The 12,610-nt window shown below is 42.1% G+C and overlaps 1 protein-coding gene across 3 annotated transcripts in view; it reads right to left on the bottom strand.

The window, feature by feature from the left end:
• LOC139750824 (uncharacterized) overlaps positions 1-12,610 on the bottom strand; it is a 54,318-nt gene that overhangs the window by 24,300 nt on the left and 17,408 nt on the right. The window contains exon 1 of one of the 3 annotated variants that reach the window (XM_071665595.1): positions 6,816-6,902. The exons of the other annotated variants lie outside the window; for them this stretch is intronic. The gene's annotated coding sequence lies outside the window, so the exon portion shown is untranslated. Of the gene's footprint in view, positions 1-6,815; positions 6,903-12,610 lie in introns of those variants that run through there. 3 annotated transcript variants of the gene reach the window in all.

Raw genomic sequence — 12,610 nt, 5'->3', positions numbered from 1 at the left:
TTTCCAAAATAATGTTCTCGACTTCCACACATTCTTCAACGCTCCCAGAATTTTCGCCCCCTCCCCCACCCTATGATTCACTTCCGCTTCCATGGTTCCATCCGCTGCCAAATCCACTCCCAGATATCTAAAACGCTTCACTTCCTCCACTTTTTCTCCATTCAAACTCACCTCCCAATTGACTTGACCCTCATCCCTACTGTACCTAATGAACTTTCTCTTATTCACATTTACTCTCAGCTCCCTTCTTTCACACACTTTACCAAACTGTCACCAGCTTCTGCAGTTTCTCACATGAATCAGCCACCAGCGCTGTATCATCAGCGAACAACAACTGACTCACTTCCCAAGCTCTCTCATCCAGAACAGGCTGCATACTTGCTCCTCTTTCCAAAACCCTTGTATTCACCTCCCTAACAACCCCATCCATAAATAAATTAAACAACCATGGAGACATCACACACCCCTGCCGCATACCCAAATTCACTGAGAACCAATCACTTTCCTCTCTTCCTACACGTACACATGCCTTACATCCTCGCTAAAAACCTTTCACTGCTTCTAACAACTTGCCTCCCACACCATATATTCTTAATACCTTCCACAGAGCATCTCTATCAACTCTATCATATGCCTTCTCCAGATACATAAATGCTACATACAAATCCATTTGCTTTTCTAAGTATCTCTCACATACATTCTTCAAAGCAAACACCTGATCCACACATCACCTACCACTTCTGAAACCACATTGCTCTTCCCCAATCTGATGCTCTGTACATGCCTTCACCCTCTCTATCAATAACCCTCCCATATAATTTCCCAGGAATACTCAACAAACTTATACCTCTGTAATTTGAGCACTCACTCTTATCCCCTTTGCCTTTGTACAATGGCACTATGCACGCATTCCGCCAATCCTCAGGCACCTCACCATGAGTCATACATACATAAAATAACCTTACCAACCAGTCAACAATACAGTCACCCCCTTTTTTAATAAATTCCACTGCAATACCATCCAAACCTGCTGCCTTGCCGGCTTTCATCTTCCGCAAAGCTTTCACTACCTCTTCTCTGTTTACCAAATCATTTTCCCTAACCCTCTCACTTTGCACACCACCTCGACCAAAACACCCTATATCTGCCACTCTATCATCAAACACATTCAACAAACCTTCAAAATACTCACTCCATCTCCTTCTCACATGACCACTACTTGTTGTCACCTCCCCATATTGCGCCCTTCACTGAAGTTCCCATTTGCTCCCTTGTCTTACGCACTTTATTTACCTCCTTCCAGAACATCTTTTTATTCTCCCTAAAATTTAATGATACTCTCTCACCCCAACTCTCATTTGCCCTTTTTTTCACCTCTTTGCACCTTACTCTTGACCTCCTGTCTCTTTCTTTTATACATCTCCCACTCAATTGCATTTTTTCCCTGCAAAAATCGTCCTTATAATAAAATATATATATATATTTTTTTTTTTTTTTTTTTTTTTTTTTTTTTTTTTTTTTTATTATACTTTGTCGCTGTCTCCCGCGTTTGCGAGGTAGCGCAAGGAAACAGACGAAAGAAATGGCCCCCCCCCCCCATACACATGTATATACATACACGTCCACACACGCAAATATACATACCTACACAGCTTTCCATGGTTTACCCCAGACGCTTCACATGCCTTGATTCAATCCACTGACAGCACGTCAACCCCTGGTATACCACATCGCTCCAATTCACTCTATTCCTTGCCCTCCTTTCACCCTCCTGCATGTTCAGGCCCCGATCACACAAAATCTTTTTCACTCCATCTTTCCACCTCCAATTTGGTCTCCCTCTTCTCCTCGTTCCTCCACCTCCGACACATATATCCTCTTGGTCAATCTTTCCTCACTCATTCTCTCCATGTGCCCAAACCATTTCAAAACACCCTCTTCTGCTCTCTCAACCACGCTCTTTTTATTTCCACACATCTCTCTTACCCTTACGTTACTTACTCGATCAAACCACCTCACACCACACATTGTCCTCAAACATCTCATTTCCAGCACATCCATCCTCCTGCGCACAACTCTATCCATAGCCCACGCCTCGCAACCATACAACATTGTTGGAACCACTATTCCTTCAAACATACCCATTTTTGCTTTCCGAGATAATGTTCTCGACTTCCACACATTCTTCAAGGCTCCCAGAATTTTCGCCCCCTCCCCCACCCTATGATCCACTTCCGCTTCCATGGTTCCATCCGCTGACAGATCCACTCCCAGATATCTAAAACACTTCACTTCCTCCAGTTTTTCTCCATTCAAACTCACCTCCCAATTGACTTGACCCTCAACCCTACTGTACCTAATAACCTTGCTCTTATTCACATTTACTCTTAACTTTCTTCTTCCACACACTTTACCAAACTCAGTCACCAGCTTCTGCAGTTTCTCACATGAATCAGCCACCAGCGCTGTATCATCAGCGAACAACAACTGACTCACTTCCCAAGCTCTCTCATCCAGAACAGGCTTCATACTTGCCCCTCTTCCATATATATATATATAATAATATATATATATATAATATATATATAATATATATATATATATATATATAATATATATAATATATATATATATAGAAGAGAGAGAGAGAGAGAGAGAGAGAGGAGAAATGGAACCATGAGAATATACTTGTCTGTCAATGGCTGAACCAGGGCATGTGAAGCGTCGGGGTAAACCATGGAAAGGTCTGTGGAACCCTGTTTGTGGATAGGGAGCTGTGTTTCGGTGGTATACACATGACAGTTAGAGAATAGATATGAGAGGATGCGGCTTTCTTCGCTGTTCCTGGGCTACTATCGCTAACGCGAGAAACAGCGATCTGATTTCTTCATTTTTCAAACTCGCTTCCTATTTTCCGTATGGCGGGTAGCGACAAGAACGACCGAAGAACGGCCTTATCTGCTCACATGTACTCTCTAGCTCTCATGTATAAAGTATTCAAACCTGGGCCCCACTATTCAGGGCCAAGCTCCACAAACCTTTTGGTGGGTTGCCCCTGACTGCTTATATGCTCTGTTCAGCACACTGACAGCATGTCAGCCCTTTTATACCACGTCACTCCAATTCGCTCTTACCCATGCATGCCTCACACCCTCCTGCTAGTTTAGGCTCCTGTCACTCAAAGCATCTTTCACTCTATTCGTTTTCGTTCTTGGTCCCCCTCCTCTCCATTTTTTCTTTCCATGTATGACATGTACGTATATCCTCTTAGTCTCTCCTCACAAAGTCTGTCCAAAACATTGTTGTTTCGCCCTCTTCAGCTCTCTCATCCGTACTCTTTTCACAACCACACCCAACTCATCATAAGATTTTTTACACGGGCAACCCTAGTCACACAACAGATTGTTCTCTCACTTCATTTCCAGCGCATCCACCGCTTCCATACTCCCTGATCTTGGGCCCACTCCCTGCATCCATACAACATGTCGGGACGGACGACTATACCATCAAAGATACCATCTTTCCTTCACAGACGGTGATGCTTCTTTCCACACACTCCTCAATGCATCCAGGACCTTCCCCCTCCCCTCATCACCACCACCAGCCCTATGTATTACTTCAGCTCCCATGGTTCCATCTGTTGCCATGTCTACTCCCAGGAATTCAAAAGCCATCCCTTCCTCCAAGTTGCCCCCATGCAAACTTACATTCCAACCAACCTATCTCTCCTCCCTGCTAAACTTAATAACCTAAGCTCACACTTACCCTCAACTTCCTGCTTTCACGCACTATCACAAACTTAGACATTAGTTTCTGTAATTTCTTATTCTAGTCTGCCACCAGAGTCATATCATCAGCAAGCACCAACTGACTCACTTCCCAGGCCTTCTGGCCCCCATCAGATGTAAGGTTGAATGGAGAAATATTGGAGGATGTGAAGTGTACAGGCGTGGACATGACAGCGAATGGAGCCATGAAAATGGAAGCGAGTCATGGGGTGGGTGAGGAGGCGAAGCTTCTGGGAGCACTGAAAAATTTGTTGAGTGGATGTGTTGGAAATTAGATGAATGAGACAATATGTAGATTGAGGGATTTGATCGAGTAAGAAGTAAATGGGTGTGATTAAGGAGCTAAAAGAGGTTGTGCTAAAATGGTTTGGACATAGAGAGAAAATGAGTAAGAAAAGGTTAACAACAAGGTTACATGTGTTACAAATGGAGGGAAAATGGGAAAGGGGGTTGACCAAATTGGAGGTTGTAGGACGGATGATAACATTTTTTTGATCGTGACCTGAACATACTGGAGAGTGAAAGGCGTGCAAGGAACAAAGTGAACTGGAAGAATGTAGTGGTGGGGTCGAACGCAGGCATGTAAGGCGGCCGGGGGAAATCATGGAAAGGTCTGTGATTTTGATACGTTACACTTGACAGCTTGAGCATGGATGTTCCTGATGCTACCATCGCTAACGCGGAAACGGCGATGTATAAATAAATATATATATATATATAATATATATATATAATATATATAATATATATATATATATATATATATTCCCTGGGGGATAGGGGAGAAAGAATACTTCCCACGTATTCCCTGCCGGTGTCGTAGAAGGCGACTAAAAGGAAGGGAGCGGGGGGCTGGAAATCCTCCCCTCTCGTTTTTTTTTTTTTTTTTTTTTTTTTTAATTTTCCAAAAGAAGGAGAAGAGAAGGGGGCCAGGTGAGGATATTCCCTCAAAGGCCCAGTCCTCTGTTCTTAACGCTACCTCGCTATCGCGGGAAATAGCGAATAGTATGAAAAAAAAAAAAAAAAAAAAAAAAAATATATATATAAATAAATATATATATATATAATATATATAATAATATATATATATATATATTCCCACATGATCGCCGAAGGTAATTAACAGTAAACAAGCGACACGAGACTACCTAGAACCCATTAATGACAAACCATGTTACAAAAAGCCAAATATAGGGCAACCTAATCTGTTACAGCACAAATGCTGTGGTCAACTTTTAATTGAAAAGTCTGCAGAATAGAGAGAGAGAGAGAGAGAGAGAGAGAGAGAGAGAGAGATAGAGAGAGAGAGAAGAGAGAAGAGAGAGAGATAGAAGAAACAAAAATACCAGCAAATATCTGTAGCCAACCAGATTCAGATAGTAGGTGAAATGCTATTGAAACCAAGGATACAAAAAAATCAAGACGATATGTGAATTTTGAAAATTATGTTCAAGACAAAAAAAAAACGAAGAAATGAATAAATGATGCGATTAAATCATAAGTTTATACCACAGAACGTCGCACAACGACGAGAAAGCGAAGCCTCCCGTCATAAAAACAGACCGCGCTAAACATTCACTTGTTACCGTAAACATTAGGAAGGCGGAGTCCCGTATGAACACATACATATACCAGAACGTGTGTGTGTGTGTGTGTGTGTGTGAGAGAGAGAGAGAGAGAAGAGAGAGAGAGAGAGAGAGAGAGAGAGAGAAGAGAGAGAGAGAGAGATTAAAGATATAAGTCCGTGAATCGTGATAACAGTTTCCATCCTATTCACTACCTTCATCCAATGAAAAAACTAATCGCAGTTAAACATTATCCCACTTAAAGACAAATGTCACGCAAAGTATTGTGTCTGTGACGCCATGAATGTATGGCTGACCTAGAAAATAAATTGTATATAAACTTTGGCGTGAAATCGAAGAGAGACTGGTTTGTGGGTTGTCAAGGGCGACGAGTGATGCTGTGGTTTTCTATTTGGAAATTTATCACAAGCTCCAACATAATTATCCCATATGTTTTGGACTCTATATGTGTGAATCTGGTTTACGTATAACCAGAAAACAACATTAACAACAAAAAATCTTAAATGTGTAAAAGTGATGGGAAAAGAAATTGGAAAATTCGCTACCGTAATGACAGTGACGCAATAACAATAACACAAAGCCCAATTTCCTGGAGGTTAACGATATTCGTACCACAGCCTAAACGTCTCTGATAAGGATCAACAACACTTTGAATAAACTGTACGAAAAAAAGAGAATGAAATAAAAACACCCTCGCGTCATTCAACGGTTCAGTCTGCTTATCTTTCAAGACAACACAAGGCTTAGTATATACGCCAGTCGATATTTCCGGTACTTAACACCACTTTCTCGGAAAAACGAAAACAAATGAAGATAACTCCAGATATGTGACAGCACACTAGGTCCACGATGGCAATACCTTCCGTCTAGTCCACTTTCAGTAAAAACCGCACAACGATAATGTGCAGTTTTAGGATTCATTAGGGAGGCACGTGACGTACGTTAGACAGAACCTGGTTCTCTTACAAAATATGACCATAAGAATCTTCATCAAAATAGTCACAAGGAGCGTGGTAACTTATCGGTATCATCAAAGTACAAAAAAAAAAAAAACGAAAATATATCAATACAATGAAATGTTCAAAATATCACCTATCACCATCGTCTACATATGAACAGACATTTATCATATTCAGGGCACACACACATCTCTCGAATAACACATCAAGATATCCTTTAGGCTCAACTTAAACACGCGACATTGTGAACTATAATAGAACTGTAGAGAGGAGGGGGGTAGGGAGAGGAAGGAAGGAAGGAGAGGGGAAAGGAGGAAGTGAAGCGGAGGTAGATAGTTGGGAGAGCCCTTTTTCCCATACTTAGGTCGGTTTTTTCTTTTCTTGAGATTGCCATTTGTGGTGAGAACGACAGTAAAGAGAAACCAATATACAAAAAAGGGTTATTCAGGTCTGACCACGAAAACTTTTGCGAGAGCACTTACCCGTTGGTGGGCGTCAGACGATGCGTCGGAGGTGCGAGGCTTGTATTACACTCGCTGTGGTAGCGGAACACCCCGGCCGCTGGTGTGGAGGCGCGGCCGTACCCCGCCCAACTGAACCTTTCATCCCCGCCGAGAGGTTCTGGCAATGACCCTTCCACGGCACACTGACCTACAACTTACAGCGATCAGTTCAAGGCAAGCGCGGGCTGATCCGTCATACAATACAATCGTGTTATAACCAATCCCAAGTGCAGAGAGTCAATTCATAAGCAGTGACGATTGCTTTGTTTCCATAATGCGGGTATACTAAAAATATAAGTAGAACAAACTCAACAAATAATAACTGTATCAATATCTTAATATATTTGTCTTTGTTAGAATAAACATATTTTCCCATAAACCGGAATTCAAAGTAATTTGTTTATGGATGGGGTTGTCAGGAGGTGAATGCAAGAGGTGGTTTTAAAGAGTAAGAAATGATAATGAGTTGTGAGAGATGTGTGGTAACAGAAAGAGAGTGGTTGAGAGAGCAGAAGAGAGTGTAATGAAATGGTTTGGTCCACATGGAGAGAATGAGTGAGGAAAGATTGACAAAGAGGATATGTGAGTCAGGTGGGGGAAACAAAGAGAAGTGGGAGACCAAATTGGAAGTGGAAGGATGGAGTGAAAAGATTTTGAGCGATCGGGGCGTGCAAGGAATAGAGTGAACTGGAACGATGTAGTATACGGGGTAGACGTGCTGTCAATGGATTGAACCAGGGCATGTGAACCGTCAGATTAAACCATGGGAAGTTTAGTGGGCCTGAATGTGGAAAGGGAGCTGTGGTTTCGGTGCATTACACATGACTAGAGACAGGTGTGAACGAATGAGGCCTTTGTTGTCTTTTCCTACGCTATATCGCGCAGTCAACGCGGGGGGAGGGGGTTGCAATTTCATGTGTGGCGGGTGGCGTGCGAAATGGATGAAGGCAGCATGTATGAATATGTACATGTGTATATATGTATATGTATGTATAAACGATGAAGTGTATATGTATGTATAATGCGTGTGGACGTTTTATGTATATACATGTGTATGTGGGTGGGTTGGGCCATTCTTTCGTCTGTTTCCTTGCGCTACCTCGCCAACGCGGAAAACAGCGACAAAATATATATATTATATATATATATATATATATATATATATATATATATATATATATATCTTTTTTTTTCTTTTAAACTATTTGCCATTTACCCCGCGTTAGCGAGGTAGCGTCAAGAACAGAGAACTGGGCCTCTTTTGGAATATCCTCACCTGGCCCCCTCTGTTCCGGAACATCTTTTGGAAAAATTAGAAAAAAAAACGAGAGGGGAGGATTTCCAGCCCCCGCTCCCTCCCTTTTAGTCGCCTTCTACAACAGCTCAGGAATACGTGGGAAGCATTCTTAATCCCCTATCCAAGTGATATATATATATATATATATATATAATATATAATATATATATATATATATTTTTTTTTTTTTTTTATACTTTGTCGCTGTCTCCCGCGTTTGCGAGGTAGCGCAAGGAAACAGACGAAAGAAATGGCCCAACCCACCCACATACACATGTATATACATACGTCCACACACGCAAATATACATACCTACACAGCTTTCCATGGTTTACCCCAGACGCTTCACATGTCTTGGTTAAATTCCATTACAGCACGTCGAACCCCAGTATACCACATCGTCCAATTCACTCTATTCCTTGCACGCCTTTCACCCTCCTGCATGTTCAGGCCCCGATCACTCAAAATCTTTTTCACTCCATCTTTCCACCTCCAATTTGGTCTCCCACTTCTCCTCGTTCCCTCCACCTCTGACACATATATCCTCTTGGTCAATCCTTCCTCACTCATTCTCTCCATGTGACCAAACCATTTCAAAACACCCTCTTCTGCTCTCTCAACTACTCTCTTTTCATTACCACACATCTCTCTTACCCTTACATTACTTACTCGATCAAACCACCTCACACCACATATTGTCCTCAAACATCTCATTTCCAGCACATCCACCCTCCTGCGCACAACTCTATCTATAGCCCACGCCTCGCAACAATACAACATTGCTGGAACCACTATTCCTTCAAACATACCCATTCTTGCTTTCCAAAATAATGTTCTCGACTTCCACACATTCTTCAACGCTCCCAGAATTTTCGCCCCCTCCCCCACCCTATGATTCACTTCCGCTTCCATGGTTCCATCCGCTGCCAAATCCACTCCCAGATATCTAAAACGCTTCACTTCCTCCACTTTTTCTCCATTCAAACTCACCTCCCAATTGACTTGACCCTCATCCCTACTGTACCTAATGACCTTTCTCTTATTCACATTTACACTCAGCTTCCTTCTTTCACACACTTTACCAAACTCAGTCACCAGCTTCTGCAGTTTCTTACATGAATCAGCCACCAGCGCTGTATCATCAGCGAACAACAACTAACTCACTTCCCAAGCTCTCTCATCCAGAACAGGCTTCATACTTGCCCCTCTTTCCAAAACCCATGCATTCACCTCCCTAACAACCCCATCCATAAATGAATTAAACAACCATGGAGACATCACACACCCCTGCCGCATACCCAAATTCACTGAGAACCAATCCCTTTCCTCTCTTCCTACACGTACACATGCCTTACATCCTCGATAAAAACCTTTCACTGCTTCTAACAACTTGCCTCCCACACCATATATTCTTAATACCTTCCACAGAGCATCTCTATCAACTCTATCATATGCCTTCTCCAGATACATAAATGCTACATACAAATCCATTTGCTTTTCTAAGTATCTCTCACATACATTCTTCAAAGCAAACACCTGATCCACACATCCTCTACCACTTCTGAAACCACATTGCTCTTCCCCAATCTGATGCTCTGTACATGCCTTCACCCTCTCAATCAATGCCCTCCCACATAATTTCCCAGGAATACTCAACAAACATATACCTCTGTAATTTGAGCACTCACCTTTGTCCCCTTTGCCTTTGTACAATGGCACTATGCAAGCATTCCGCTAATCCTCAGGCACCTCACCATGAATAATACATACATAAAATAACCTTACCAACCAGTGAACAATACAGTCACCCCCTTTTTTAATAAATTCCACTGCAATGCCATATATATATATATATATATATATATATATATATATATATATATATATATATATATATATATATATATATATATATATATATATATATATATATATTGATTTTGCTTTGTCGCTGTCTCCCGCGTTGACGAGGTAGCGCAAGGAAACAGACGAAAGAATGGCCCAACCCACCCACATACACATGTATATACATACACGTCCACACACGCAAATATACATACCTATACATCTCAACGTATACAATTATATATATGGGAAGAAAGAATACTTCCCACGTATTCCCTGCGTGTCGTAGAAGGCGACTAAAAGGGGAGGGAGCGGGTGGCTGGAAATCCTCCCCTCTCGGGTTTTTTTTTTTTTTTTTAATTTTCCAAAAGAAGGAGAAGAGAAGGGGGCCAGGTGAGGATATTCCCTCAAAGGCCCAGTCCTCTGTTCTTTGCGCTACCTCGCTAATGCGGGAGATGGCGAATAGTATAAAAAAAAAAATATATATATATATATATATATATATATATATATATATATATATATTTTTTTTTTTTATTATACTTTGTCGCTGTCTCCCGCGTTTGCGAGGTAGCGCAAGGAAACAGACGAAAGAAATGGCCCAACCCCCCCCCCCCATACACATGTATATACATACGTCCACACACGCAAATATACATACCTACACAGCTTTCCATGGTTTACCCCAGGCGCTTCACATGCCTTGATTCAATCCACTGACAGCACGTCAACCCCGGTATACCACATCGCTCCAATTCACTCTATTCCTTGCCCTCCTTTCACCCTCCTGCATGTTCAGGCCCCGATCACACAAAATCTTTTTCACTCCATCTTTCCACCTCCAATTTGGTCTCCCTCTTCTCCTCGTTCCCTCCACCTCCGACACATATATCCTCTTGGTCAATCTTTCCTCACTCATTCTCTCCATGTGCCCAAACCACTTCAAAACACCCTCTTCTGCTCTCTCAACCACGCTCTTTTTATTTCCACACATCTCTCTTACCCTTACGTTACTCACTCGATCAAACCACCTCACACCACACATTGTCCTCAAACATCTCATTTCCAGCACATCCATCCTCCTGCGCACAACTCTATCCATAGCCCACGCCTCGCAACCATACAACATTGTTGGAACCACTATTCCTTCAAACATACCCATTTTTGCTTTCCGAGATAATGCTCTCGACTTCCACACATTCTTCAAGGCCCCCAGAATTTTCGCCCCCTCCCCCACCCTATGATCCGCTTCCGCTTCCATGGTTCCATCCGCTGCCAGATCCACTCCCAGATATCTAAAACACTTCACTTCCTCCAGTTTTTCTCCATTCAAACTCACCTCCCAATTGACTTGACCCTCAACCCTACTGTACCTAATAACCTTGCTCTTATTCACATTTACTCTTAACTTTCTTCTTCCACACACTTTACCAAACTCAGTCACCAGCTTCTGCAGTTTCTGACATGAATCAGCCACCAGCGCTGTATCATCAGCGAACAACAACTGACTCACTTCCCAAGCTCTCTCATCCCCAACAGACTTCATACTTGCCCCTCTTTCCAAAACTCTTGCATTTACCTCCCTAACAACCCCATCCATAAACAAATTAAACAACCATGGAGACATCACACACCCCTGCCGCAAACCTACATTCACTGAGAACCAATCACTTTCCTCTCTTCCTACACGTACACATGCCTTACATCCTCGATAAAAACTTTTCACTGCTTCTAACAACTTGCCTCCCACACCATATATTCTTAATACCTTCCACAGAGCATCTCTATCAACTCTATCATATGCCTTCTCCAGATCCATAAATGCTACATACAAATCCATTTGCTTTTCTAAGTATTTCTCACATACATTCTTCAAAGCAAACACCTGATCCACACATCCTCTACCACTTCTGAAACCACACTGCTCTTCCCCGATCTGATGCTCTGTACATGCCTTCACCCTCTCAATCAATACCCTCCCATATAATTTACCAGGAATACTCAACAAACTTAAACCTCTGTAATTTGAGCACTCACTCTTATCCCCTTTGCCTTTGTACAATGGCACTATGCACGCATTCCGCCAATCCTCAGGCACCTCACCATGAGTCATACATACATTAAATAACCTTACCAACCAGTCAACAATACAGTCACCCCCTTTTTTAATAAATTCCACTGCAATACCATCCAAACCTGCTGCCTTGCCGGCTTTCATCTTCCGCAAAGCTTTCACTACCTCTTCTCTGTTTACCAAATCATTTTCCCTAACCCTCTCACTTTGCACACCACCTCGACCAAAACACCCTATATCTGCCACTCTATCATCAAACACATTCAACAAACCTTCAAAATACTCACTCCATCTCCTTCTCACATGACCACTACTTGTTGTCACCTCCCCATTTGCGCCCTTCACTGAAGTTCCCATTTGCTCCCTTGTCTTACGCACTTTATTTACCTCCTTCCAGAACATCTTTTTATTCTCTCTAAAATTTAATGATACTCTCTCACCCCAACTCTCATTTGCCCTTTTTTTCACCTCTTGCACCTTACTCTTGACCTCCTGTCTCTTTCTTTTATACATCTCCCACTCAATTGCATTTTTTCCCTGCAAAAATCGTCCATATAT

Source organism: Panulirus ornatus, chromosome 10 (genome assembly GCF_036320965.1).
Source record: "Panulirus ornatus isolate Po-2019 chromosome 10, ASM3632096v1, whole genome shotgun sequence".
NCBI classification, from domain to species: Eukaryota; Metazoa; Arthropoda; class Malacostraca; order Decapoda; family Palinuridae; genus Panulirus; species Panulirus ornatus.
Note: the sequence above shows the minus strand (reverse complement) of the source record. Positions and strands in the feature narration are given on the sequence as shown.